At 47.6% G+C, this 25,562-nt stretch overlaps 1 protein-coding gene and 1 pseudogene across 1 annotated transcript in view; both read left to right on the top strand.

Moving 5' to 3' along the window:
- The window catches only part of LOC149352829 (uncharacterized), a 136,085-nt gene that overhangs the window by 97,201 nt on the left and 13,322 nt on the right, over positions 1-25,562 (top strand). The gene's annotated exons all lie outside the window — the stretch shown is intronic.
- Positions 7,297-12,303, top strand: LOC149352830 (uncharacterized; annotated as a pseudogene).

Genomic DNA, 25,562 nt, shown 5'->3' with positions numbered 1-25,562 from the left:
TACGTTCGACTGCGCGCCCTTCCGGAGGTGTACGCTATGCTGGGGTCGAAGAGGCTTAGTTCTGTACTCAACCAGCCAAGGCCATTAACACCGCTATCCATGTGCCACGCTGTAGCCCCTCCCTTTGAAGAGCGGAATTCTTTCAACGCAACTGGGCACTACTCATTTGAAATCATATTGGACGAGCTGAGGCACCACTGCCGCTGACTTTTAGCGCCACGCGAATCTGCACTAAATCCAATCGTTCGCGTGCGGCATGCTAACGCGCATAATACGCGATGACTCGTCGTCCGTCCCGACAACTAACTATAGGCGGAGGTACGGGCTCGCGTCCAACATCAGAAGGGAAGAAAAGAGAGAGAGAGAGAAAAAAATAAATCACACACGACTGCGGAACACGTAAACGGCAACAGTGCACGACGCGCCATCTGTCGCGTGGATGCGGCGCGGCGGCGACGATGGAAAGGAGGAATGAAGGCGCACGATCCGAGCGGTGGAGAGGCTGGGGCGCATGTAAAGGCAAAGCGTAGAGGTAAAAAGGAAGAACGCGGGACGGGGCACGCGCCACGTAGGGAAATGAGCGCGAAGCCCTCCCCCGCCCGAAGGGTTCGGGAGCATCCCCAGGGACCAGGTCGGACGCACCGTTCGGAGGCACGCTTTGCTCTCCTGCTCCGACGTTTCATGGTCATTTCATTTTTTTTTTTATTTTGCTAGTGTCTCGGGCTCTTTGCGTGATCGGCTTAGCATGCTAATACACCCCCGACGTATGTACGCGGGTAGCATGATGTAGCCGATTAGGAGTTTCCTTAGCGCTTGGCGCTCTACCTTCTGGATCCTGCGGGGTTCAGCTAATGAAATCTGGAGCTCGTGTGTTTTTCCCCGCAGATCACTCTCACTAAACTGAACTGCAGCTTAGTGCTCTACATCATTTAACACTTTCCGAGTCACCATAGGCGTTCATGTACATAAAGCTCTATGTTTACCACTTGCCGCTAGCTCGCATGAAAACAATGCCAACCTGTAATTGATATCCCATTAGTAGTTTCAGTTAGTGAGTGCCGTTACTCTCGTTTTTGGAGTAAACGCCCACCGCCTAATTTAATACAGAAGCAAAAGGACCTAGACTGCGCTCTTACAAGTACACGCTGCTTCTCCTTTTCTTCTGGCGGAATGACTCCGAATACGCACAGGTCTAAAAGCGCTGCGCGTTGCGTTATAAACGACGATACAAGTATGGCGACATCAACGCATACTATTCTTGAAATACAACGAAAACCGCCCTTAAAATGCGTGCTGTGCTTTTATGTTTGACAGGGTCAATGGCGGTGGCAAGCTCAGCTATAATGTCCCAATTTCCTACGGATAAGAAATGTGAGCGACGCTGCACTCCCCTCTATTCTGACCACGATTCTGCAGAACACTAAGCACCCCCCCCCCCCCCCCACACACACACACACACACACACAAAGAAAGAAACGTAGCACCTTTTCGGGACAGGCTCGGTGGCGTTATCTTCAAGGCAACATGCGTGCGAAGCGCCAACAGCCATGGGGCACATATAAGCTTCCTTGTTATCAGGCACCTGAAGAGGGAGTCGAACTTGTCAGCATAGCAGCAGCTACCGACATCAGGTCATAAAATTTGTCGACACCAATTATCACTCGGCAGGTGACCTCACCGATGCCGCTGTGTAATTGGTTACTAGGCAACGAAGGTGCGTGTCGCCCATGCATAACTGTGAAACCTGCGCGCAATTATTATGACCACGCATCCTTTGAGTGGTGACTAGACCGGCGCTCTATCCCTACCCCTACCCCAGGCATGCACTCGGGTGTCTGTCACGAGACACTGCTACTGGTGTCTTTGGAAACTCCCGCTTCTGCGTTCCTTTAAAAATTTTCAGGACCTCACCGGGCCCTCTTAGTGTTTCATTTAGAACTCTACTTCCGTGCACGCGATGTGTGAGTCTCGATTGTGCTTTGTCAACCAAGGCGAAGCGCAACCATTGATTGGTTCTCATGTAGAGAACGAGAAGAGAGGACGCTCACCGATGGCATTGACAGGATGCAAGTTGCGACGAAATAGCACGTCCGGATCTGGTCGGCTGAATGGCGAGAGTGTTGCAGGTGCAACGACAGGTGGTGCACGTGCGTGAGTTAGATGCTGGATACGTGCTTCAAGCGCGTAAGAAATGTCGTGAGAGGAATACAAGCCGCTCAGAAATAAATAAATAAATAAATAAATAAATAAAAATTATTTAATTAAATAGACCATGAAAGTACATCGGCTCAGAGCTTTATGCACTGCTATAAAACATGTATGCGTATAGATTTAACTGCTTTCATTTCGCTTCTCAACTTTAGCTCGGCTCTTGCCACTTCAGGCGCGGGCGAATATGAGGTTTTTTTTTTTTTCTTATTCAGCTTTGGATCCGGTGGATAGAGTGCCCGGACTTCCTGCAGCAGTGCTATTTGCTCTGAAGCAGCACGAACATAAAATAGAACATGCTTGCACTTGAGGTCGCATCGTTCCTTACGCACTCAAGGAAGGGAACATGGCATTAGGGTCAAAGGGTATAGAATAGTCGGTCAGTCGCGTTCCCGGCTCAATTCCAGCTGCGGCTGCCGTGTTTTGATGGAGGTGAAGCGGAAAAGGTCCCCGTGTGTTGTGAGATGTGAGCACATATTAAAGAACCCCAGGTGGGCTAAATTAGCGCAGAGCTTTCCACTACCAAGGCTCTTAATTAGGCTAGTTGGTTGCTATTATTCGGCATAGTGGCGAGCGAACAAGGAAGACGCATACAGAAGCGTTTGTCCTGTCTGGATTCCTTCTGTGTGCGTCTTCCTTGTGCGCTAGCCACTATGTCGAACTTTCCATTACGCCGTACGTCCCTCCCCGTGTGCCGCTTCGGGACATATGGCCCACAATTCACAATTCTTTTTTCAGTTATTTTTTTTTAATGACTGAGAAGTTAATGGTATCGGGTGATCACACTCGCCCGGTTCACTTTTTCTCCCAAACTGGGTGGCGTCAACACAAAGCGAACGACAAGTACTCGTCTGGGCGAAGACAAGTCCTATACGAAGACAACGTTGGCTGGCGGACTGAGGCTCCCGTCCCGCCTCTCGTTAATTTTGTATTCTCAGGAATTCCCTCTTTCTTGCCCTCTCGGAATCGTCACCTGTCGCAAACCTGCAGAGACATGTAGCGTCGAACCCACGACCTACTGTATAATGTCGTGGTCGAACCATCTGCTGCGACGGTGCAATGTCAGCTCGCTCGCATCGGGCTTTGTCGCATGGCCACTAGTGCTGCGTTCATCTTTCAGCAGCTTTTTTTTTTTTTTTTCAACGATATGAAAGTAAGCGCTTTCAGGGTGCCAGAGAGCGGTGGCTTCCCTTTTATTTTTGTTTCGTGTATTTATTCATTTCTGGCTCGCTTCACCGCCAGAACTTCTCTGCACAAAGAGTGTATACTATAAGCCCACAGCGCAGCCGCTTTGTAGCACGCCAGCGTAGTAAGCCAGACCACGTGCAGATTCAGCCCTGATTTCGCTTCATTTTCAGCCACGTTCACCGAACCAATATGCCAGCGAGATTTCCCACCCGCGTCGAGTCGCGTAAAGAGAACGCTTCTGTATCGGACGCTGCCGCGGAAGCTGGCTAACGAAACCCGAAGACCTTGCGACCTCTTCGTTTCCAGGATGCACGAGCAGGGCGGCTTGGCTTCGCGTCACCGGTCGGCGCGACCATTTCCCGTCAGGCGGCGAAGCCGTGCTGCCATGTTCCACGCTGTCATTCAGCCTGTCGGTACCAGCGTGCGGCGCACCTCGTCCCCTTCTTGTCCTGCGTCTCTGCCCCCCCGATGATAAATACCGAGTTTATGCGCGCACTTCCGGAGCTGCCCAGACGGCCGCGCCGCCACCGGCCACGCGTTGCTCCCTCGCTGCGCGCCAGGTGGCCGCGGCCTGCAGCCACCTTCGGCGGTGACCACGGACGTGCCGCGGAAAAGGATGCCAGTGTGACTGACAGCCTCGCGAGGAGCTTAATGAGAGAAAAGAAATGTCAGTGTGAAAATGACGTGGGGTATAAGTTAAGGCACTTTCTTCTCACGCAGTGAAACCAGGTACCCAAAACGCTCCCGTCGAAGCCGCCTGAAAGGTGGCATGGGGCGCCAGTGGCGAGAGGCACGAATAGTAAGGTACTAAGGCTTTGAAGCGCATCATTGCTGATCGTATGTACAAATCTCATTGGATACGATATGACTGCGCTCTCGCTATGTGGAAGCGTTTTTCGCCATTTCACTTTGACGAATCGTAATTACGAGTCAGACTAGGAAATGACGCAGCGCTGGAAACTATCACCGAACAAACAGAATTCAGTATGGCGCGAAAGAGATGCACACGCCTCATAGAAAGTTGTGGCGATCCCAGAGTGGAGAGGAGAAAGGGCTTTAGCTTTTGGATCAGGTGCGAAACTTTTTCATCTTCATAAGACAGCGGCACTTGGTTCCCTTCAAATAGAAGTGTCTTTCTGTGTGCAGGTCCCTCCAACGTGAAACGGAACAAAGTTTGAACATTCAGTTAATTATTACTCCATAATTGTGTGTGGCGAGCACACTTTCCCCTGTTTTCTAAGTAGTTCTCCTCTTGGTTTAAAATATCCAAAACTCATTTTCAATTCTATAGTAGAGAAATAAGCAAAAAATGCGATTTGTCTTTTTGTGCAAAACTAGGTGGAGAAGTCGAGAGTGTGACGGAATCCCGTCTGGCCGGGGGGATACATTTCAAAACAAAGAGACGCCGACCAGTAAAATGAAAAAATTGTAATTGACGCTTCGGCGCCTAGAACGGGGGGGGGGGGGGGGGGGGTTCTAGGCGCCGAAACGTCAATTACAATTTTTTCATTTTACTGGTCGGCGTCTATTTGTTTTGAAACTAGGTGGAGGCACACATACAAACAGGGGCAGGCGAGACTTCGACCGCAGACGAGCAGGGAGAGCACGAATTGCTTCGAACGCAACAAAACACGGCGTAGCGCGCATGCATTGCTACAATAGGGTAGTCTAGGCATGGCATTATTTAGCCCGCAAATTTTGTGACTTTGCGTGCATATTCTGAGTAGTGGTTTGTATTGTGATAACCGTCACTACGTGATTTTTTTTTTTTTTTTTTACGACTGGAGCCTTTATTGCGAACCCTACTTGAGCCGTAGTGTAACGGAAGCCATTGTAGTTTTTGACACCGCTCCAAGCCGATTCAAGTGGCCAAGAGAGAAAGCAGAAGGTGAAAATTGGAGGGGGCACTTGAGCTCCGTCTTAAGGGCATGACGCAATAGCCTAATGGGTTAATTACCATATGTGGAGAATGTCATTCTCACTTTACAGTGGTGCAGCGGTTAAGCGATGCGCCACGCCCTGCGATGGCAGGTGCTCCCTGCGGTGGGCCTTGTGCGGTCCAGGTTGCTCTTCCCGAGCGACCGGTCATTAATTTAACTGCCGACTGTCATGACGGGCAGTTTGCTCACTACCCGGTGAGCAGCTTGTGGTGACGCCGCAAGATCACGTGACCCGGGTGGCCCACCTGCCTCCTAGGATGCTCACTGAGGACCACCTTCCAGAGCCATGCCCATGGCTTTTCAACGCCGACAACGCCGACGCCAGATTTTCGGGTGAGCGGGGCCTTTAACCCTGTCGTGCTAAAATGGAAGGACGCCGCTGTGGATGCGGTCTGTGGTGATCTTGCCGTGGATGCCTAATTGTTTTTGCTCCGTGTAATTAAGCGTCTGGTCTTGGTCACGCAGCTACTAAGCAGCAACAGCAGCGGCTCTTGCCGATTGTTTTAACTAAGCCGTAGCCTGGTTGAGGTTTTGGTTTTAGGTGATGCCCCCCCCAAAAAAAAGCAAATACGAAGAGCCTATCAGCTGTCAAGGTTATCCCGATTTGTAGCACGGGCTTGTGCAGCCGGACAGGGCTGAAAGTGGCACGGTTTTTGCTATGGAAAATAAGAATACAGAAAGCACTCCGTTTGTCAAGCACAGCATGCGCCATGTCCTTGTCCCCTCGTTGCACACATGTTCAATTTGGTCTCCGTGCGAAGGTCGAAATGTCATCGCAGGAAGCCCAATGTGGCTGAGTTGGGTTGCTTCTGTGAACAGTTTCCTTTTCGTTCACCCTGCTTGCAAACATTGCCGGACAGTTACAATAATTACAGACCTAGAAGCGGGAACACAAATTATTGTAAAACCATTGTGACACGTTTCCTTTGCTACATATACACGGCCAACAGCGCTGAAGTCCTATTCTTGGTTGAGTTGCTGCACTGGATTGCCTCAACATCACTGCAACGAATCCCCTTCCACCCCGAATAATCAAGGCCCGGTGACCTGGCTGTAGTTTGCAGTCTGCCTGTAGTGAGCTTGACACTCTATGCTTTTTGTTTTGCTTAAGTTTTGAAAAAGCTCTTCCAAACAAAAGGAGTAGAAACGCTGGGACGGATTGGACACCGTCAAAGCCACGGTCAAAGGCTTATCAAAGTGCCTATCGCGTTACATTCTCAGCCAGTGGGGTCAACAACCACTCAAACAGAACCCCGGATGGTATCGAGGAAAAATCTCTGATCTCATGTTCTACACGCTTCGACCAAAGGGGTCACTGTCTCGCTCACTTTGTGAAGCCTACCTGCACACGAGGTATGTTCCCCGCCTTGTCAAGTTTGTTACTGTCTGTTCGGAACAAAAAGGCACGTATCCGTGCCAGGGTACGCTGGAAGACGGAGCAGTGCGGAACCAAAGAAAGGAAAGCGGGGTCGTACCCACAGGGACACTGGCAGTTAGGTTTAAGTGCTCCTTGCTGGTGAGATTGTTGTCAAAGCGTTATCGCTGCAATTGGGAACAACGTCTGCAAACAAGGGGCGTTAATCCTAAATAGCGAGGCATTTTCCGGTATGTCAGTGACCGAGAATAGACGAAACTGTTTTGAAACCAAACAAAAAGAACTTTCCTTACAACGTTTTTGCTAGGAGGAACTGTGCATCAATTTTAGCTCCCTTCATTGACTAGTAAGTTGCCCTGATGGATCAGGTTTCAACGTGGACATCCCTCATGCATTATGACTCGTGTATGTAGTGCGCCACTGATGCGTCAACACGTGATGAACACGGGCTATGCATGACCCTTCACAGAAAAACCGAATGAGTGTATTCTGGTTTACGGGAACTGTTGACGTTTCCGTATGCTGCCATGTCTTATAATTTGTTGTTTTCGATTCAGTTTAGCCTGCCATGGAGGCTCAGTGGCCATGACGTTCGCCTTCTCAGCACAAGTTCGCGGTGTCAATTCCAGCCGTCTCGGCCTCATTTAGATGGAGGCGAAATACAAAAACGCCTGTACATAGATATTTCGGCGCGCATCAAAGAGCCACAGAGGAGAAAAAAATCCAGAGTCCTTAGCTAGGACAGGCCTCATTACTCACGCTGTCATAATCGTCTTAAATAGCCTCCGCAGCAGGAGAAGAGTGATCTCTAAACAACTCGGTCTTGCCCCAGTGGAGTGCATCTTATCCATAAAACTTCTTTATCAAATCTGTCTGCCTGACTGTCGGCATGGCTCGACTACATTCATCTTCCCTCGGGGGCCATCGGTTAGCAGGTCTCCGCGTTACTTGTTTCCCGTGTGAATCAGTTTTCTTATCGTGATTTCTGCTACAAGATAGCGTTAAGGGAAGTGTTTGATATTCGTCTGCTATCCACAAAACTTTTTTCCTAGTTGAAAACAAAAAAGCACATAGGCGACGCAGCGCGGCTTGCTTCCACGAGGCGCCAACAACTGCCCATGAAAAGTGGCAGGTGTGTGCGGTGTGTGTTTATCAGCTGCCGCCATCTGTCGCTTGCACCTGCCATGCGCATGCGCACTAGAACCTAGCGATTTGCTTTCAACCAGGTATTGGGCGCGAGTTCCGCCCCTGGAAGTGAAGATGTATTTTTTGCCAATCTGTAACCCCCCTGCTATAACGCCTTCGGGCAAATGCGGGGTAACTCGTGAATAAAGAATGCCACCACCCAGTGACAATACTGACATCCAAGGGATGTCCCTGCGAAATCTGCGGATATCCTCAGGAAGGGCGCAGAAACTACCTCGGACATCCCTCGCATTTCCTTTTGGCCGCACTTTCTGTATCCAAGGGAGGTCCAGGTCCCTGCGGAATTTCCTGGTGATTTTTATGGGCCCAAGAGAAAAAATTGCTTGACCTAAGTGAAAAATGTTCGCAAAGACTGATCTCAATTTTCTGCGATTTAAACGTGAAGAAATGCCTACAGCTTATTACAGTGCTGTAGATGCTTGGTCTAGTGCTGACATTTTTACGGTTAAAATATACATAGCGTCACCGGCTGTCAAAGCGAACATGTCTAACAGCACGCATATGAGAAACAAATATCAGGCTTCAGAAACGCTACAAAGCGCAAGTCATGCAGCGCCAACATAATGCGCATACGTCGACAGAACGACGAATCTCCACGAATCCACGAGCAACGAATCTAAGACACTCCTTTTTGGAGCCAGTGGCTTTTGCACATTAGGCAATATTATTTCACTGAGTTATAAACCTGTGATCAAACAAACTAAATGAAAATGGTGGTTGGTTTGGTTTATGGGGTTTAACGTCCCAAAGCGGCTCAGACTATGAGAGATGCCGTAGTGAAGGGCTCCGGAAATATCGACCACCTGAAGTTTTTTGACGTGCACTGACATCGTACAGTACACGGGCCTCCATCGAAATTATATCGCCGCGGCCGGGATCGAACCCGTGTCATTCTCGTCAGCAGCCGAGCACCATAACCACTGAGCCAGCCCGGCGGCAAAATAAAAATCAGCAGACCACGTTGTATATATATATTCTATTAGAAAAAAACGTAGCAGTTCACTCTGCCGGATTTGTCGCGAACGTTATGCAAACGTAATGAACAGCGATCCAAATATATGTCCGTAATATCACCCGAACGGGATATCCACCGGCCAGCACGTCGGGACATCTCTACAGAAAGGCTGCGTATCAAGTTAGTGTAACAGCGCGGTGGTCTGGACTGGGTATCAGAGTCAATGGAGAACACCTTAGCAATCATGAATTTAAACCACGAATTTAAGTGCTGCTCTACGGCACTGCGGCCAGGTGGACTGTAAACTTTCGCAACAAACAGGACGGCCTATAGGAATGGCAGTCCCACTCGGATGTCAACCAGGTCTTACCAATTAGAACACATATGTACCAATTAGAACGCATAGCGTGAGGCGTTGATGTGAATGCTCGCGGCAGAGTAATGGCGTATGGCGGGATCGCATAATGCGACCCGGTTACATGAGGCACGGCCGTGCGTGAGGCATGAACCTGTTCAGAGACGATGCAGTTTTACAAGAAATTAATTTTTAAACATTGCGGTAATGGTGGAGTGGCCTGAGAAGTCGGGAAACGAAGCTGCTCTATTTGGGCCGAAGTTGGCGCGAAACGTACTCGGGATACAATTAAAAAAAAATAAACAGCAGGGGGTAACAGTGGGCCATGTTCCGCGGCATCCTGTAGTTACTCCGCTGACAAGTCACAACAGTAAACTAAATCAGCTTTTCAATGTTATCCCTCGGCAAAATCACACGTGCTCACACAGGATCACTCACAAAAGTTCGGTCAACCAACGGGCTCACTTAAACTCTGAATCACGCAGTCTCATTTAGGCTCACAGCACATGTGGACTCACTCCGACTCACGACTCGTCCGGGGTCGGCCATTCGTTACGACTCACTTCGACTGACAAATCATTTGGGCTCACTCACTCATTTTGACACACGACTCATTTGGGCTCATTCACCCCTTTCTACTCACGACCCATTTGGGCTCATTCACTCCTTTCGACTCACGACCCATTTGGGCTCATTCGCTCCTTTCAACTCACGACTCATTAGGGCTCACTCACTCTTTTCGACGCAAGAAACAGATGGGCTCTCTGAAGTGCCCACGACAAACGGACCTCCGCTCAGCGACGGGGTGAAACTCTGACAAAGCTTCTGACACATCCCCGCGTGGCTCATTACCGCACCCTTACCCGCGTAAACTAGCAATGGGGAAAGAACAAGACGCCGTCTTCCTCGCCTCCGCGGAATCCTTTTCGGTCCACCTTCTACGTCGCCAAGCTGCCTCTCCCTCAAGCGTGCTTGGTCGCGGCAGTAAATTGTTGCTCCCCTCCGCTACCAGTAAAGAAGGAAAAAAAAAACTTCAGAGAATGTTTGCTAAATTCGATTGGGAGCGAAAACACAGATTTGTGGACGACGGTGAGCAGGCAGTGCCGTGGTACGGAACAGATGGAAGTTGATGAAGACGACGCTCTCCAGTGCACCGCGCGAAAGTGTGATGCAGTTAAACACGAGGCCTGCTGGCTGCGGCGATAGCCTAGATAAGGAAAAACTACGATTTGTAGATGGCTTCACATCTATCATGCTTTATAATGTTGATTGCAAGATCTTCGCTAAAGTCCCCTCAAATCGGCTAGAGCTTGCAATGGCTACTTTGATTGGACCTCATCAAACATGTGGCTTGCGAGGTCGGTCCGTACAATCTAAACTACATATAGCGTGCACAGTGTTGTAGTACTGCAGTGACGCTCATGAACAATTAGCACTGCTGCAATTGACCTGGCAAAGGCGTTCGATCGGTTGTCCCATTCGTTTTTTTTCTCTCTTCTAAATCACGTCAATCTTGGTAGTTCTTTCTACTGGGATACGCCTTTGTTAAAAAAACCGTTCAGCATGCTTGATTGTTAATGGATATCTCTCACAACCAGTTTAAATTCAGTCCTTTGTGAAACAGGGCTGCCCGCTGTCTCCGCTTCTGTTCGCATTACACTTGGAGCCACTTTGTCTAAGTGTTATAAACAGTGCAGCTGTCCATGGTTTTCGTATTATGGGTCACGAACTGAAGGTGTTAGCCTGTGCGGATGACTTCGCGTTTTTCTGCTCTGATTAGCCAGGCATCGATGAGGTTATTCGTTTAGCGGAAGACTTCGGTTCAGTGTCAGGGGCTCGAATTAATCGCTCTAAGAGTTTCGGTCCCTGGTTTGGTATGCGGGAATTGACACATGCCGAATATGCTGGTATACAATGGACACGTACGCCACCAAAGTACCTTGGCGTTCCTTTGAGTGCCTATAAGCACAGTGCACATTACTGAAAAGACCGCGTGCCAACTCTTCAGAGCTATTCTCAGACTGTGCCCCATGGTCTCTCGTTTTTTGGCAGGGCGACCGCATGAAATCCGTTTCTCGCCACTGAAATTTATTATGTACTGCAAATTATTCATTACACAAGACTTTATATCCAACCTTTCCACAGAGTTTTCGCAACTTTTGTGTGGGGCTCGTCTTTTGAACCAACGAGGCGCGATAACCTTTTCCGGCCTGTAAGCGCTGGTGGCCTCGATTTAGTCCACCTCTATGTTTGACAGGTGGTTTCACGTTTCATACTTTTCCGGGACACTACACACCAAATAATGCGGGCATTCCTGCAAGTAAATTTAGTTCATACTTCACCGAGCATCATTGTGCCTTCTAATGCTTCTGATTGTTCGTGTTTGTGGGTATTCATGCATGACGTGTATTTGTCCGTTCGTTTCTTACTTGTTCATTGTTCCCCTGAGTTCCTTTTTTTGGTGTCGAGGAAACGGTTATACAAGGATTTGATCTGTATGCTCTTTCCTCCGCCAATGTATCGCTCTTTGTATGTTGGTTTATCGGGACATGACATACTCAAGAGAGTACGTAAAATGCCCCTCTCGCCATGTAGAAAAACATTTTTCTTTAAGCTACACACTGAAACATTACCAGTTAAAACATGGCTAGAGAAAAAAGGTATTTTCGTGTCTACGGTGAATTTTCGCCTTTGTGATGCTCCTGGAACGATTGATCATTGTTTCATCCATTGTAAAGATACAGTACTCTTCTGGGACATCATGCAACGGACATTGAAAAAAAGGCTTAATTTGACGCCGCATTCTGTACGATTTCTGACTGCACTACCATTTGTTGATGAGCCTTTAGATATGTTATCTTTAGTTGGATTGCACAGCCTGTTGAAAACACGCATGATGGACCGATATTGTGAATCTATTGTTTCTGCCAAAGACGATTTCTGCAAAAGGATTGTACATCTTATAGAATTGTATGCCCAGACCGAGTATGAACCGGAGTGGTACTCACTCTGAGTGCTGTGTTGTTCATTGCCTTCTTTTTCCAGTTATTTGTTGCTGAGATGTGTCGTGTTATGATGTATTCGTTATGTGCTCCGAATTGACTCTTTTCTCGTCCTTCATTGCTTGTGTGTTGATGTGCCACTGTTTTTAGATAGCTCATGTACATAAAACATCGCATCATTGTAATAGATATCACGTTGAAGAAAAAGAAAGTGGTGATAGCCTAGTGGTTTCGCTCAGCGGCCCTTAAAGGAGATCTGATCACGCAGCCGCGGGCTCGGCTCCCAGTAAAGGATATTGATTCAATTTCGTTTTCTCTTTTTCACGGTTTGACCTATAACTCAGCTGACGGTCAAATTTACACGGTCCGCGATTGAAGTTTCGAGGTCCCGTAGTGAAGCTTTCCCTTCAAAAACTAAGCTCACGCCGTCCTCACGAAAACAGGGACCATGATCTGAGACTGAGCCCGGACTCTTTTTTTTTTTATTCGACTCACTCATGACTCAGATCACAACCTGAATATGAGCATGAACTCACATTCAGCCCCACATAATAAACTAATAACAAAAACGAAAACGATACGCATTTCGGATGATATAATTAATTGGGCCGCTTCATATTTATTAAAACTGAAGCCTACTGTCGACACCGACGCTGCCGATTCATGTCTCTTACAGGATTACTCAGGTGTACCTCAGGGATCAGTTTTGGGTCCAGTACTGTTCAATATTTATATAAATGACCTCGCACAAGCTCTTGAGCCCTATTATCTGTCAAGCTGTTTGCTGATGACTATCATCTTTAGCACTATCATAACAGTGAATTATCACCTTATTTTGAACGCGAATATGCAACTACTAGCAAAATGGTGTGACAAACGGGACATGGTTATTAACTTTAATAAAACAGCCTCCCCGTGCATCAGTAAAAAAAAAAATAAAGCAACTTAATTTTACGTATAACATAAATAATAACTTCGAGATGTTAAATAATACGAGTATCTAGGCGTTACAATAATTGCCCGGCTGAAATGGACGAAACACATTGATAACATATGCTCTTCCGCCCGCAAAAAGCTCGGCTTCCTTTAGTTTTGGATGGGCAGTTGCGCTAGTGCATTGGCTGAAGGCATATGTACATCCATTGTAAGGCCCAGCCTCGAATACGCCTGCATTGCATGGGATTCATACACAAGAGGTGACACTCAAAAACTCGAAAAAATCCAGCGTCTTGCGGCCTGCTTCATCTTCAATCGTTATAGGCGCGCAGGCACTCCTTCTGCCGCGTTGAAGCTTGCAAATTTGGATCCAATGATAGACAGAAGAAAGAAAGCCCGTATCAACTTCTTACAGTCTTTATACTTCTCCCGACTTGGTATCCGACCCGAAAACCACATCATAAAGAATTACACACGAGCTTCCCGCCCTGAGGGTAGCTTTAGCCTTAAACTTTAGCGCACACCAATGCGCAACGTTTTCATTTTGTCTAAGGACAACTTCCTAATGGAACGCTCTACCTAATAACTTCCCGTTTTTTGACCCTCGATGTGTTGTTAGCTTGGCAGCTGTTTATGATGTTGTCCCATTGCTTTCCGAATCGTATTGTATTGTGCATTAGCCATATTGTTCTGTACGGCTATATGGATTGTACAAATGCACTTACCGTTTTCCTTTTCTGTTGTATCATGTCATAATCACTGGTATTCATTAATGTATTCTTATGTCTCCTGCTTTTACTTGGAAAATGTCCGCAGTAGTCAATAAATAAATAAGCCAAATAAAACTCACTCACGACGCAGATAATGATCTGAATGTGAGCCTGAGTGAGCTCTAGGGTGAGTCGGCTCATGAGTGAGTTTGCTGACCTATGTGACCGTTTGACTATATCAAACAAGCCAGAGGCATCAAATTATTGAGCTCATTATTTTGTCTTGCAATTAGCATCTTGTTTACATAACAATAAAAGCATTAACAACCGACTACTTTTTTTGTCGTGCAGAAATTCCGTGTGGCGATTCTGAATGTTGGCGGGGCCTCACTGCGGAGTTAAGTGGTTCCCGACTATAGTATAAGAGAACACTCGTTTGCTGCATGCCGTCTGACAAAAAATTTTTGAGGGTCTCGGACTGTTTCTGCTTCAATTTCGAAGTGTTTTTCGCCCTAAGTTTTGGCGTCGGCTTTGCCACTGTTTCGGGGCGATGTTTGCCTGAGTTTGCCGAAAGTGGAAGCTAAAAGAACTTCATGCTTAATGTCTTATGTAAGCATGTTCTACGCCATCTCGCTGGCATACCTGTGAATAACCTGCAGGCGCGATTGTGTTACCGTGTCTGACACGTCTTCTGAGTAATACCCTCCCTCCTGTCATGGAGGGCCATAGACCACGTGTTCGTAGCAATCTCGAGCATACTACGTGTTTAGTCTAATATTGGCAAACAACGGCAAGGGGAAATGGAGGTGGGGGAGCGACTGTGAGGAAAAGTAAGGTGCACTAAGGAAGTAAGGAAGGGGCAAAGAAGAGAGGGAAAGAAGGGAGTGATAAAGAGATACCGTAGTGGAATAGGGCTTGGGAATGGTTTCGACCACTCGCGGTTCTTGATCGCCCACTGGCATCGCAAAGCACACGAAGGTTACTGCATCTCCCCGCCATCGGCATGTGGCCGCCGCGGTCCCGAAAGGTCAATAGTTCATGTGCAGTCCCTGTAAAGCTTTTTAAGAGCGTTAGCTCTTATTTGTCACGTTTCTCGATTTCTTGCGGTCTGCTACCACCTCCCTTCTGCGTGCTAAGACCGAGGAATTCAAGATCGAGGCCCCCATAGTATATCGATACAGCAACCCAATTGGTGATTGATTGGTGACATCACTGATTTTGCGACGCCATAATTAACTAGTCACATGACTATGTTTAGTCGCTTTTAACTCAGTAATTAACGAGGCACCATAAAACAAATTAGATATTTGGAATTCTCTATATGAGTAGATGAGGTTAGACACAAAAATTAACTAATGAAGTTAATATTTACTTGTGGTTATGCTCATATTTATTGCTGATAATTAGCTAACCGATAACGTCATGATCTAATCAACGAATATTCGTAACGGGGTCGATGAGTAGGACATGTTAGACACCAGTATTGTCTAATTAGGCTAATATTAACTTATGGTCAGGCTTGACATGGCGGCCATGTCGTCAGCACTCGGCAGCTCACAACTTCATACCTCATGGCGACCGGGCGCCTATCGCCTTTAGGTAAGGGAAAATGGCCGTCCAAAGAGTCGAAAAACTTTTTCGGCCCAAATTGGTCAAAAACATCCGACCTCAAGGCGGTAGGCGGCCGCTCGCCGTAAGGTATCGAAAAGTAGCGTAATCACGTTGCAATACATCACATGGAGGATAGATGGCGCTACCGAACAGCTAACGCTCGTAACTTCATCGTCTTCCAGACGGTGGCGGCATTTGTTTTTTTTGCATGCAGCTTCACTTCATGACTGCTAATGTTTTAGCCGAATCTAATGTTTTCTTGTACAGCGAAAGCTGTGATACCTTTGTACAAGCAATTTCATAGAAGCAATTTAGTGGTACAACGGCACCCGTGTAAGGCGTTACGCGTAATGCATTATGCGTAACGCGTTAGGTGGACACCATCACCATGTACCACAAAGCGCGATTGAGGTGTCGACTGACCCAGGGAACCAATTATGCGCCATTCCTTTCGTCAAAACCAAAGGAGGGTTTAGACTGGAAATAAGACTAAAGTGGGAACTAGACTATTTGATTCGTGAAAACGGACCCTGGAGTCCGTGAAGTAAGCCGGGGGGGGGGGGGGGGGGATCGAACCGAAGACCGCAAGCGCAAGAAGGATGCGAGTATGAACGTGACCGTTTAGGCTCCAAAACAGGCCTGTGAGACGATATCAACCGGTCAACCGCTAGTGAAAGGTTGAAATGGGCCTGCCACTCCAGACCTTTCAGTCGCTAATGCGAATCAGCTGTCGTTGATTAACGGACTAAGACGGTAAGCTTATATCTAATATTTTTGTTTAATGCGTAAGCATTGTGCGGCTCTGTAGGCGGTTTTGGCCTGGACTGGATAATCTCGGTTCTATAACAGAGGAACTAGTTGGTATATCGAAAAAAGAATGCATCATCGGATAGAGCATCGAAAGAGGATGTGCATGTGACAAAATGATTAATGTGGGTTGATTAGGTAATTAATTGGAACCAAAAAATCGAAAAACGCTTATATGGACTCCTGAACGGCGTAGACGGGAACTTGTCTGCACTGTAAAAGTGGAATAGAGCATCAAAAAAACTTGAACCAGCACCAAAATGGTCAATTTGGGTTAATGGCGAAATTAATTAGAGCCAACTAAGTGTGTAATTGGGGTTCAAGATGGCCGCCAGCCGACTTCCGGTTTCAGTTTGAGACTTCCGGTCACGTGATTTGAGGGACGTGAAATGAAAAATTAAGAAGAGTGTTATATCGACGTGGTGTGACGTCATAATGTGTGGCGTCATGCTTACGCATTTCTCCAGTGCAGGTGCCGCAGTGATCTCTAACGTTTTTCTTTCCCTGTGAGTGATTATACATGTATACCTCACATTTTTCAGCCACCTGACTAGCGGCATAAATATGGGGTATTTGTCGAGTATGTAAAAACTTCTGTGATCTGATCTTTGGCAAAATGTTAAAATTTCCACTGGAAGTCCGAATAAAGAAAATCGTCAGAGTCCTCTTTTTCTATTCTGTTTTTGAGCGCCTCTTGAAGCAAATTGAGCTAAGCTACTCTAAGAACACGTTTACCAACTCGCCAAGTTGCTTTTTTTTTAAGTTTTGAAAAACTGTCCTCCGCTTTCATTCCAGTCTACATTCAGCGCATTTTCGAAAACATTCTAAAGAAGCATACCCTCCGCATGCGCTCTGGCTGCGAAAACATTATTTAATCTTCACGGCTGCGGAACTCTGAGACGCTTCAGAACAGCGTGTACAGGACTGCTAAGGTTAACACCCAGTATAGTATTGTCAACTTGTGCTTGGGAACCTTCCTTTCAACTGTGTACTATTGGACAACATGCGGAAGTGCAATCTTGCCTTTAGTAACAAAGGCTAAAAGGGTGTTAAAAATTGCGAACATATTATTGCGGATACCTTTAATTCTGATGCGAATCAAAGGTAGTTTCTTTTTTCAGCCCAACTCTTGCCAGTAGCATATTACATTTCGGAAAGGAAGTATCCCATTAGAAATCGCGTTCAGCCCGATGTGTACGTAACTCGACTGGGCTGCAGCAGCACGTTTGAACGTTAGGCAGCTGCCGGACGGCGCCTTTTCCAGCGCCTTGTTCGTATCGTGGCGAAACGATCACAGGCGCGTGCTGCGCACCTGCGGCCAAAGTCCGCTCTGTGCTGAAAGGGCAAGCAGTAACGGCGAGCCGTACTCAAAGCCGTTGCGTGGGGGAACGTTGCTGCCGGACCACGGACTCGCTTCAGAACTCCCCCATGACATAACGTCTACTGCCGCTGTAGTAACCCGATCGGCCAAAATACTGTGTTCGCAAATATTTCGGCGCCTTGGAGGCAATGCACTGCTTTCCTATTCTAGAGGACTCGGAGAACGGAATACGACTGACGAAACGCTGGTGAGAGGCACGTCTCGATAACTGTCCTTTTGTCAAATTTTTGAAAGTGATTTCCACTTACTGCCATGCGCGCTGTCATTCATTTTTTCCCCTCATTTTGCTAACGTAATCGCTTGCTTATGTTGTTTTTAAATCATGGTTCCTGAAGACACATTCGGGTTTTCATAGCCGTGAAAGGCCAGAACAGCAGCGAATACGAACCTTCGCGCAGTCTACTGGAGCTTGAATTCGGGAATTGTTAAAGTGATAACTATGGGCTTAATTATTCTCGTTTTTCTTTTTTAGAAGAAAAACAGGACATAATGCGAATAAATTGGGCAAAAAGTGGACGTGAGTTTAGAATTCAGCTATATTCATAAGCTCGAACGATTTAAAGCGAATGAGCATTTTCTAAACTTTCACGTGTTCAGGTATAAAATAGAAGGACAAGGTCCACAACAAGTGGTCTTATTTTTTTTTCCAAGAAATGAGTCGGCCCCTTGAAGCAGCGTGGTTGCTGCGCAGGGAAGTGCATAGTTGTGCTAAAATTTGACCATTGCAAGCTTTTTCACTTCTCTCCTTCTCGTTGTCTCCCTCCTTCTGGTTTCAAATCCTTCTTTCTCACATATAAATTGAATAGCGGCGTACTAAAAAATCAAAACTTGCTGTTTTCGTGACTGAATTCCGCTGTGGACTTATCGGATACTTTCTATACGCTGATAGCATAAGCAAGCGAACGCTTCGACGAAACGGCAAAGCAAAAATAGTCTCCGCCTGATTCTTTTGTTCGTTTTGCGAGCAGCAGCCGGGCAAGCTCGACGAGGGGAACCGGGGGTTCAGCTATCGAGCACTCGGGCCTTCCTTCCCGGGCCGGCACTCATCCCATTCAGTGAGCTCCTCACAACCCCATCGGCCCTCGAAATCGCTCCGATGCGCTCGTGAAAAAGCCATGAACGATTCTCTTCTGCACAGCGGAGTTCTTTATACGCGTTGTATGACGCCCATTTTCACAACCTGAAAAGGAGTTCCCCAGATTTAGATTTAGCCTCTTCGTCCCTAGAAGTATTGTATTTTTCCTGTTGTTCTTTCAGCCTTTTACATTGCCCAGAAATCATGCGTTCTCGTGCAGCTCTTGCTCTAATACAGAAGTGCTTTCACGTCTGCTGTAAGTCTGTAATGAATTGTTTAGAACATTTAAAGAAGTATACCAGCAGACGGTATAATTTGGCTTTTTTTTTTCTTTTTGAGCCTAATCCTTTCGCTAGCAATAGGGACGCTGATCAGCAGAGTATTTTTGAGGATAACGTACATTGCTCTCGCGCGCCTTTGTCAAAAATATACAGCCCATAAGGTTTGCTTTCAAGCCCTGCAGCGTGCCTCTTAAGCATATCTGATAATCCTAAGCTCGGGAGGGTCGAGGGCTTAAGTTCCTCCCGCCTTCGTGAGATTGTCCCGGAGTATGCAAGACGAGCCGAGCCGCGCTGAAGGGTTCAGAAGCAGACAGCTTGGGCTGTATACTTTTGACAAAGCCTGTACCGCTAAATAAGATAAATTAGTGTACGTGTGGAGTACATGCACAGCGCTGTACATGTATTGCTCCATTCAAACTATCTGGAGGGATTAAATGACCTCTGAGCCTGAAGCAATACAGAAGTGAGTTGGTTTATAGAGGTTTTTAATGAGACATTTTCAAATAACCATGGTTAAGCCGCTGTCGGCTTGCTTTGAGAGTGCAGAGAGATGATTGTCACTTGAAATATGTAGCCAAAATAGTGCACGAACGGATAAGCGTATGTGAAAGCAAATATTAAAAAAAGGTATTTGTGCAATACTACGCTTTTTAAAGTGTCCACAGTCGACTACATTAATCCTGTCAGCTGCAAGGTTTAAAACAAACGTCAGCATCTAACGACTTCGTATCATTTGTAGCAGAAGTTCTCGTGCAGAATTTTCCAAATATTTTTATAAGCACAACACACATCTGAGGTTGGCCCGTACCTTGTAAGCCGGGTGATAGGTATCGCAATCAACCGTTGTTAATAGGACGCCGCCGTATCATTTGTGGAGCTCATGTTCGAACAGCTTAGCGAATCACGCAGCGTTCCGGGTTTTGTCAGTGGATTTAACTGCTTAAAAGTTATACATCGTACCTGAGTGGCCTCGAACTGGATTTGCTCTCGTGAAATTTTGTTGTCTTGTTTTCGTCAGTGTGCTGAGCGCCTGGCCGTGATTGCCGAAAAGTGTATACATCTGCTGAAAGCTAATAACGATCTGAAACGGTTTAAAATCTGGAACATCAGCTATTAAAAGTAAAGAGAAGGGAACGTTACCTCGCATTGACAAGGATTTCGGGCGAGTAGTGGAACCACGCTGTTTCGACGGCATTGCCTGTGACACCCCTTTTCTCTTACCTGACGTCTTTTATATTTCCATTCGCATGGACGACCTAGCTGCACACCCGATGCGCGGCGCTGTGCAGCCTTTCGAAGAGTCTTTGAAAAAGAGATTGGGGCGGATCTCTCGAATCACTGCTCACTCCCATCCCCAATCAATGATCTGGCGCCAAAGGGTTTGATGCACGCAGAAGCGGTTAAACCCTTTTATGCTGGCTCAGCCGTGCCCTCTTAGCCGGCTCACTACAGCTCTCATTCCAATTCCGCATCCTGCGCCCATAGTCTGGTACAAGACCGATTTTTCCGCTTCCACGCTGTAGTAACGACGGGAGCTATAGCTTCCTTGGAGCGCCAGCCATGCGCGCGCTAAAGCCTCTTCAACAAAGTGGGAGAGAACGGGGATGGAAGCGGGATGATGATTGTGAAAAGCACGTAGGATTCTCTGAAGATAATTGTGAGCACAGACGTGCACTGTACGGTTTTTAGCGTATATGCAAGGAGCCCAGACGCAGCAGCGACAAGAAGGAAATCATTGAATCCAAGAAATGGACGCAAAGCAGCCGAAGTGGGTTGCAGAGAGCTAGGTTCCAGGAGAAAGAGTAATGCAAATTTTTGCAGTGTGAATTAAAAGTTGTTGTTGTTGTTGTTGCCGCTGAAGCGATGGCACAAAGCCACAGTCGGGAATTGCCCACAGTTTGGTGCAGGCCAAACAAGAGAAAAATTCATCCAGACTTGATGAATATAGCAGCGAGGTGCCTTTATCTCTTCGCTTTGGCCAGGCAGGAGACGGGTGAATATATGTTTTGTGCGCTGCAAATGGGGACACGATCCTGAACTTCAACATAAACATACACAAATATATCTCGACATACGGGGATTGGTTCAAAAGAGTGCACGCGGCAAGTTGTAAAAAAATAAATAGAAAGCTACAGTCAGATGCCACATTTCCAGGAAGAGGGATGGCCGCCGAATGCGTCTTCACTGCTCCGCGCTCCGCGAGATGGCACCACAGTCAACAGAACTCCATAGCACTTAGCGAGAGCGGTCGGCGGCGGAGGAGCCGGCAGCAGCTGGTAGCGGCAGGCGATAGAGGCGACATCTCGCGCGAGGTCGCGTAAATTCCACGGGCAGACGGCTTTAGTCGGCGACGGGCTCTCAGAATGCGCAGTAGGAGGATTTTGCCATGCGTTCCAAACCTTCTCACGTCGCAGGGCCATTGCGCCGCTGTGACAATTTTGAAGATGGCAAAGCTGTCATTTGCAGTTCCTTGTTTGAATAAAGTTCTGGTTTCTGGCTTGGATAAAATCCTCCTTCAAAATAACCATGCTTTTCTAGGAATAGACAGTGCAGATTTCACTGCTACGGCGCCTGACAGAATACAGGTTTCCAACGAACGTTTAACGTTTCACCATGAAAAAATCCACACTTAACACACGATAGTTGCCTGTAACAGTATGTTATTGCTTTTAATACCGCTCTGTAATCCTCATCTTCTGAGAATTTACTGCTTCTTTATTAGCACTTAATATATGGTGGAGCATTTGTGAAACTGGAAGCATGTTGACGCCGCTAGGTATTGCACTAAACTTCACCGACTTAAAAAAAAAAGTTGTAATCGTACATAGTTCAGATGATTACAAGAGAAGCCGTTTGCTTTTCTTTTCTATTCGAGGTTTCCCTAACAGTCACAGCGCAGTTTATTTTCGAGCATAAAACGAACAAATCTTTATCTTGGTGGGGAACATAGAGAACCATTTCTACGCATTGGATGCAAAAAATAAAGTCTAGTTGTTACGAGGTCACGGAGGGCATACTTGCTAAATTAACGTCGTCAGAAGGCCAGTTTTTTCTTCTTTTTTTAAGAAGACATTTGATCAATTACACAGTCTTTATTCCAGTGCCGCAGCATTGGCACAATCCCCATTCCATTGGCTCATTATTAGCTGTAATTTGCAATGAGACCATCGTGTTATCGATATCGATCAGTCGCCTTCTAGGCCGTGACCGTACAACGCGATTACCAAAATACTTGCAGTATTACGTTTGGGTAGGAGGACACGCCCGGAATTGGCTGTTTAAAGTCCAGCTCTTCTCTGCATTTTCACCCATTTAAATGTCATTTAATCATTGCTTCTTCATTTCTGTTTAAGAGAGCACTAGAAAAAGCTCAATGGTTTTTAAATATTATTTTGTGATGTGCAGTAGAACTAAATGGAAACGGCAGGTGTGAAGGTCCACATCTCACGATACACAAAGTCTCTTGGGGCGCTCAGCTGAGAAAGGGGCAGATTTAAGGATGGTGAGGGAGGGCGGAGGAGGCGATCCCCACACAGGCGAGAAATTTTGCACAGGAAAACCACCCTGACCCCCGTTTTCTCGGCGAAAAAAATCTGAGGAATGCCCCCTCCAAAAGTGACCCATAAATCCGCCCCTGCTTCAGTTTTACGTCACTCAGTAGCCAGCAGAGTTGTAACGAAGGAAAAGAAAAACAACGCAGTAACTAAAAGAAACGAATCTGCCTCGTACGGTAAACAATCTGCACACACTGAATTCAGCGATCTGCACAACCTCTTTAGCGCAAGTAATTTCCTAGTGATGACCAGCAGCACAAGAGCAGGATATTTGAGCGGCTAAATAACGTGTAATGCACAAGGACAGATAGATGATCTTTAAAGCAAAACTCGGGAAAGAGCTGCATATCTGGGATACGCTCTGCAGCCCATCTTTCATTGCAGCACTGCATAATTACTGCATACTGCAAATCTCTGCTAATCTCACACCTGGAGTCTTCATCAAAAGTAAGCAGGGTATTCGCGCATTTGAGAAGGTGGCTCTGGGTTGCCTGGCGCTCTGAAGCTCGTTCGACGTTCCAAAGGTCTAGGCAACGACGAGGTCAGTTCTCCCCACTCTCCAAGAGCTTCAGAACGCCTGAAGCGCCAAAAGAACTCCACTACTGAAAAGCCACGGACAGGGGACTAAAAGTTCAACAAAATCTATTCTCTCTCTATCCCTCCACAACTTCCCAATGCGTCGCCTCAGGACACGTACGCAGTGGGCTCTTTAGTTTTGTAGGTCACACGTCTTCTACAGACTTACGGCCCTCTAAACGTCCGGAATAAACTCGCGTATGGGGAGGGGTTAACGCGTATGCGTAAGCGCAGAAGTCGGACCACACGACTAAACGGCGGTGCGCGCCGAAACAAACAGGCGCACCAGCCGTCGTCCCCCTAACCGCCTCGGCCAAGTCCCTTCAGTCTCCCGCCAAAAGTTCCCCCTCCCAAACCCCCTTTACCACCCCCTGAGCCGATCTCTTTTCAGAGTTCCCCATTGGCCAACAAGTCCCTGCGGGGTGTCCAATCAGGAAACCCCGCCGCTCGAACCCCCCTTTTGAGTTCACCGGCAAGGGGGCATTGTAAAAGTCGCCCCCCCCCCCCCACCCCCCCTTCCCTCCATCGTGCTCCTCGGGAAGGGGATGATCCCCCTGCTTCGGAGTCCCTAAGAGCAAAGCAAGAGAAAAAACTAGAGCGACGAAAGAAGATAAAAACGGAAGCTAAAGAGAGCAAAAGGAGAATGGTGAGGAGGGACGCTCGCAAACAGCCTCGTGGCACGAGCCTCGGCTCCCGACTCGAGCCGGCCGCCGGAGGGGGTACATGCGACGGAGGGCCCAGAAGCACGAAAAAGGGAGAGGAGGGTTGAGTCGTAGCGCGGGCCGAGAGAAAAGAAGTGAAGGAGGGGGCTAGTGAAAAAGAAGGTGGAGCCGCCGGCCGGGGTGGCTTTATAAAAGCCAGAGTCGAAGCAGGATAGCGAGTCAATCGCGAAACAGCGCGCCTGGTTTCGACGACTCCGACAGATCAGTGCTAGCGGCAACACGTTGCGCATCGTGGTCGGAGCTGCGAGTGACCGTCTTGATTTGAGGAGTGCCGAACACTACACACGGGCTTCGGTGGTCACAATTCTCCAGAACTGCGGCTCGCGTTGGTCGCTAGCGACATTCCTGCAAGGACTGTGCTTTGGGCGGACATTTTGGCGGAATCCTCCACTCCTGCCGGCCGGTGGTGCGTGCCGTCGCGAAGGGGAGACTACGTTCGTGGTGGTGGCGGCGTGGCTCTGGAATATCGGCTGGCTCATTACCAGAGCACTCAACAGGTCAGTTTCACGAAGCACTGCTGCTTTATTTCACGTTTGCCTAGTCAGGCACGTGACACGCCGTCGTGACAGCCGGCACCTCACGCTGCGCTCCGCTGTGAGGTCCGTCACGTTAGTGCGCACTCATGCTTCGTTTACTAGTTGCTCCAAGGTTTTCCACTGTAAGTGCCGTAAATGATTTGAGGCGAGACACACTACAAGTGTACGAAGACATTTGAGACACACAGGGGAAAAAGCAGGCGGTTGGCGAAGCATAAAGTTGCATCAACTTTATGCTCCGCAAAGAAGCTTGGGCAAACTTTATTTAATACCCGGCCCTGAGTTGAATTGGCAGAATCTATATGGTGCGTCTATGACCACGTTCCGTCTTCTCACGGATGCTTATTTGACCTCATTTGCTGTCCGTTGAGAGGAACACGGGACACATGCAGTTATATACGGGTCAACTACGCCACGATATGTGAAGGGTCACAACTCACCGTCGATTCTTTCCCATTAAAGACATGTCTTCTTTACAAGATGCGCTATCATTGCCAACGGCGGCCTACAAGAACTTTTGGTCGCACTCTAAGTGTCACAAATTGAAACGACGAGAGACTCGAACATGTATTAGATCTGCCTCCTCTTGTGATCGAGCTATAATGAAATCAACGACAGCCGGAGCACGCGGGCCCCATGGCTGGCGGAACCATGCTAGCAGCTTTGGACGACTTCTTGGAACCGATGCTAGCCGGGTCACGTGGGGAGTCGAACGTTGCCCAGTAGGTAGCTCAGATAGTGCAAGACGTGCATTTGGGCAGTGTCACCGGCAAATATGCCTATACGAGTAGGAAACAACTTACAAGCAAGGGTGCAGAAGCAAATGCCCCTCAAACCAGGCCCTCCAGCCAATGACGCCGACCGATTTTCATGACGTCACCGTTATTCCCATTGGGCGTATGTACTCGTCACTAGTTGCCAGTGACCTGCGATTTTATGCTAAAGGATTAACTACGATGTCATGAGAACCGGTGGACACCATTGGCTGGAGGGCCGCAACTGAGGGGCGTCCGCCGCTGCCTCTTTGCTGCCCGCGTAAGCGTAAGCGGAATGTCTCGCGACCTTGCATTTCCTTAGCTCTCGGGCCGATTTGCCCTTCTTATTGCCATTGCGTCAGGTCGGCGCTGTCTGGCTCTTCTCGCAG

This window comes from Amblyomma mixtum, chromosome 3 (assembly GCF_055824585.1).
Source record: "Amblyomma mixtum isolate Tamu chromosome 3, ASM5582458v1, whole genome shotgun sequence".
Lineage (NCBI taxonomy): Eukaryota > Metazoa > Arthropoda > Arachnida > Ixodida > Ixodidae > Amblyomma > Amblyomma mixtum.
Note: the sequence above shows the minus strand (reverse complement) of the source record. Positions and strands in the feature narration are given on the sequence as shown.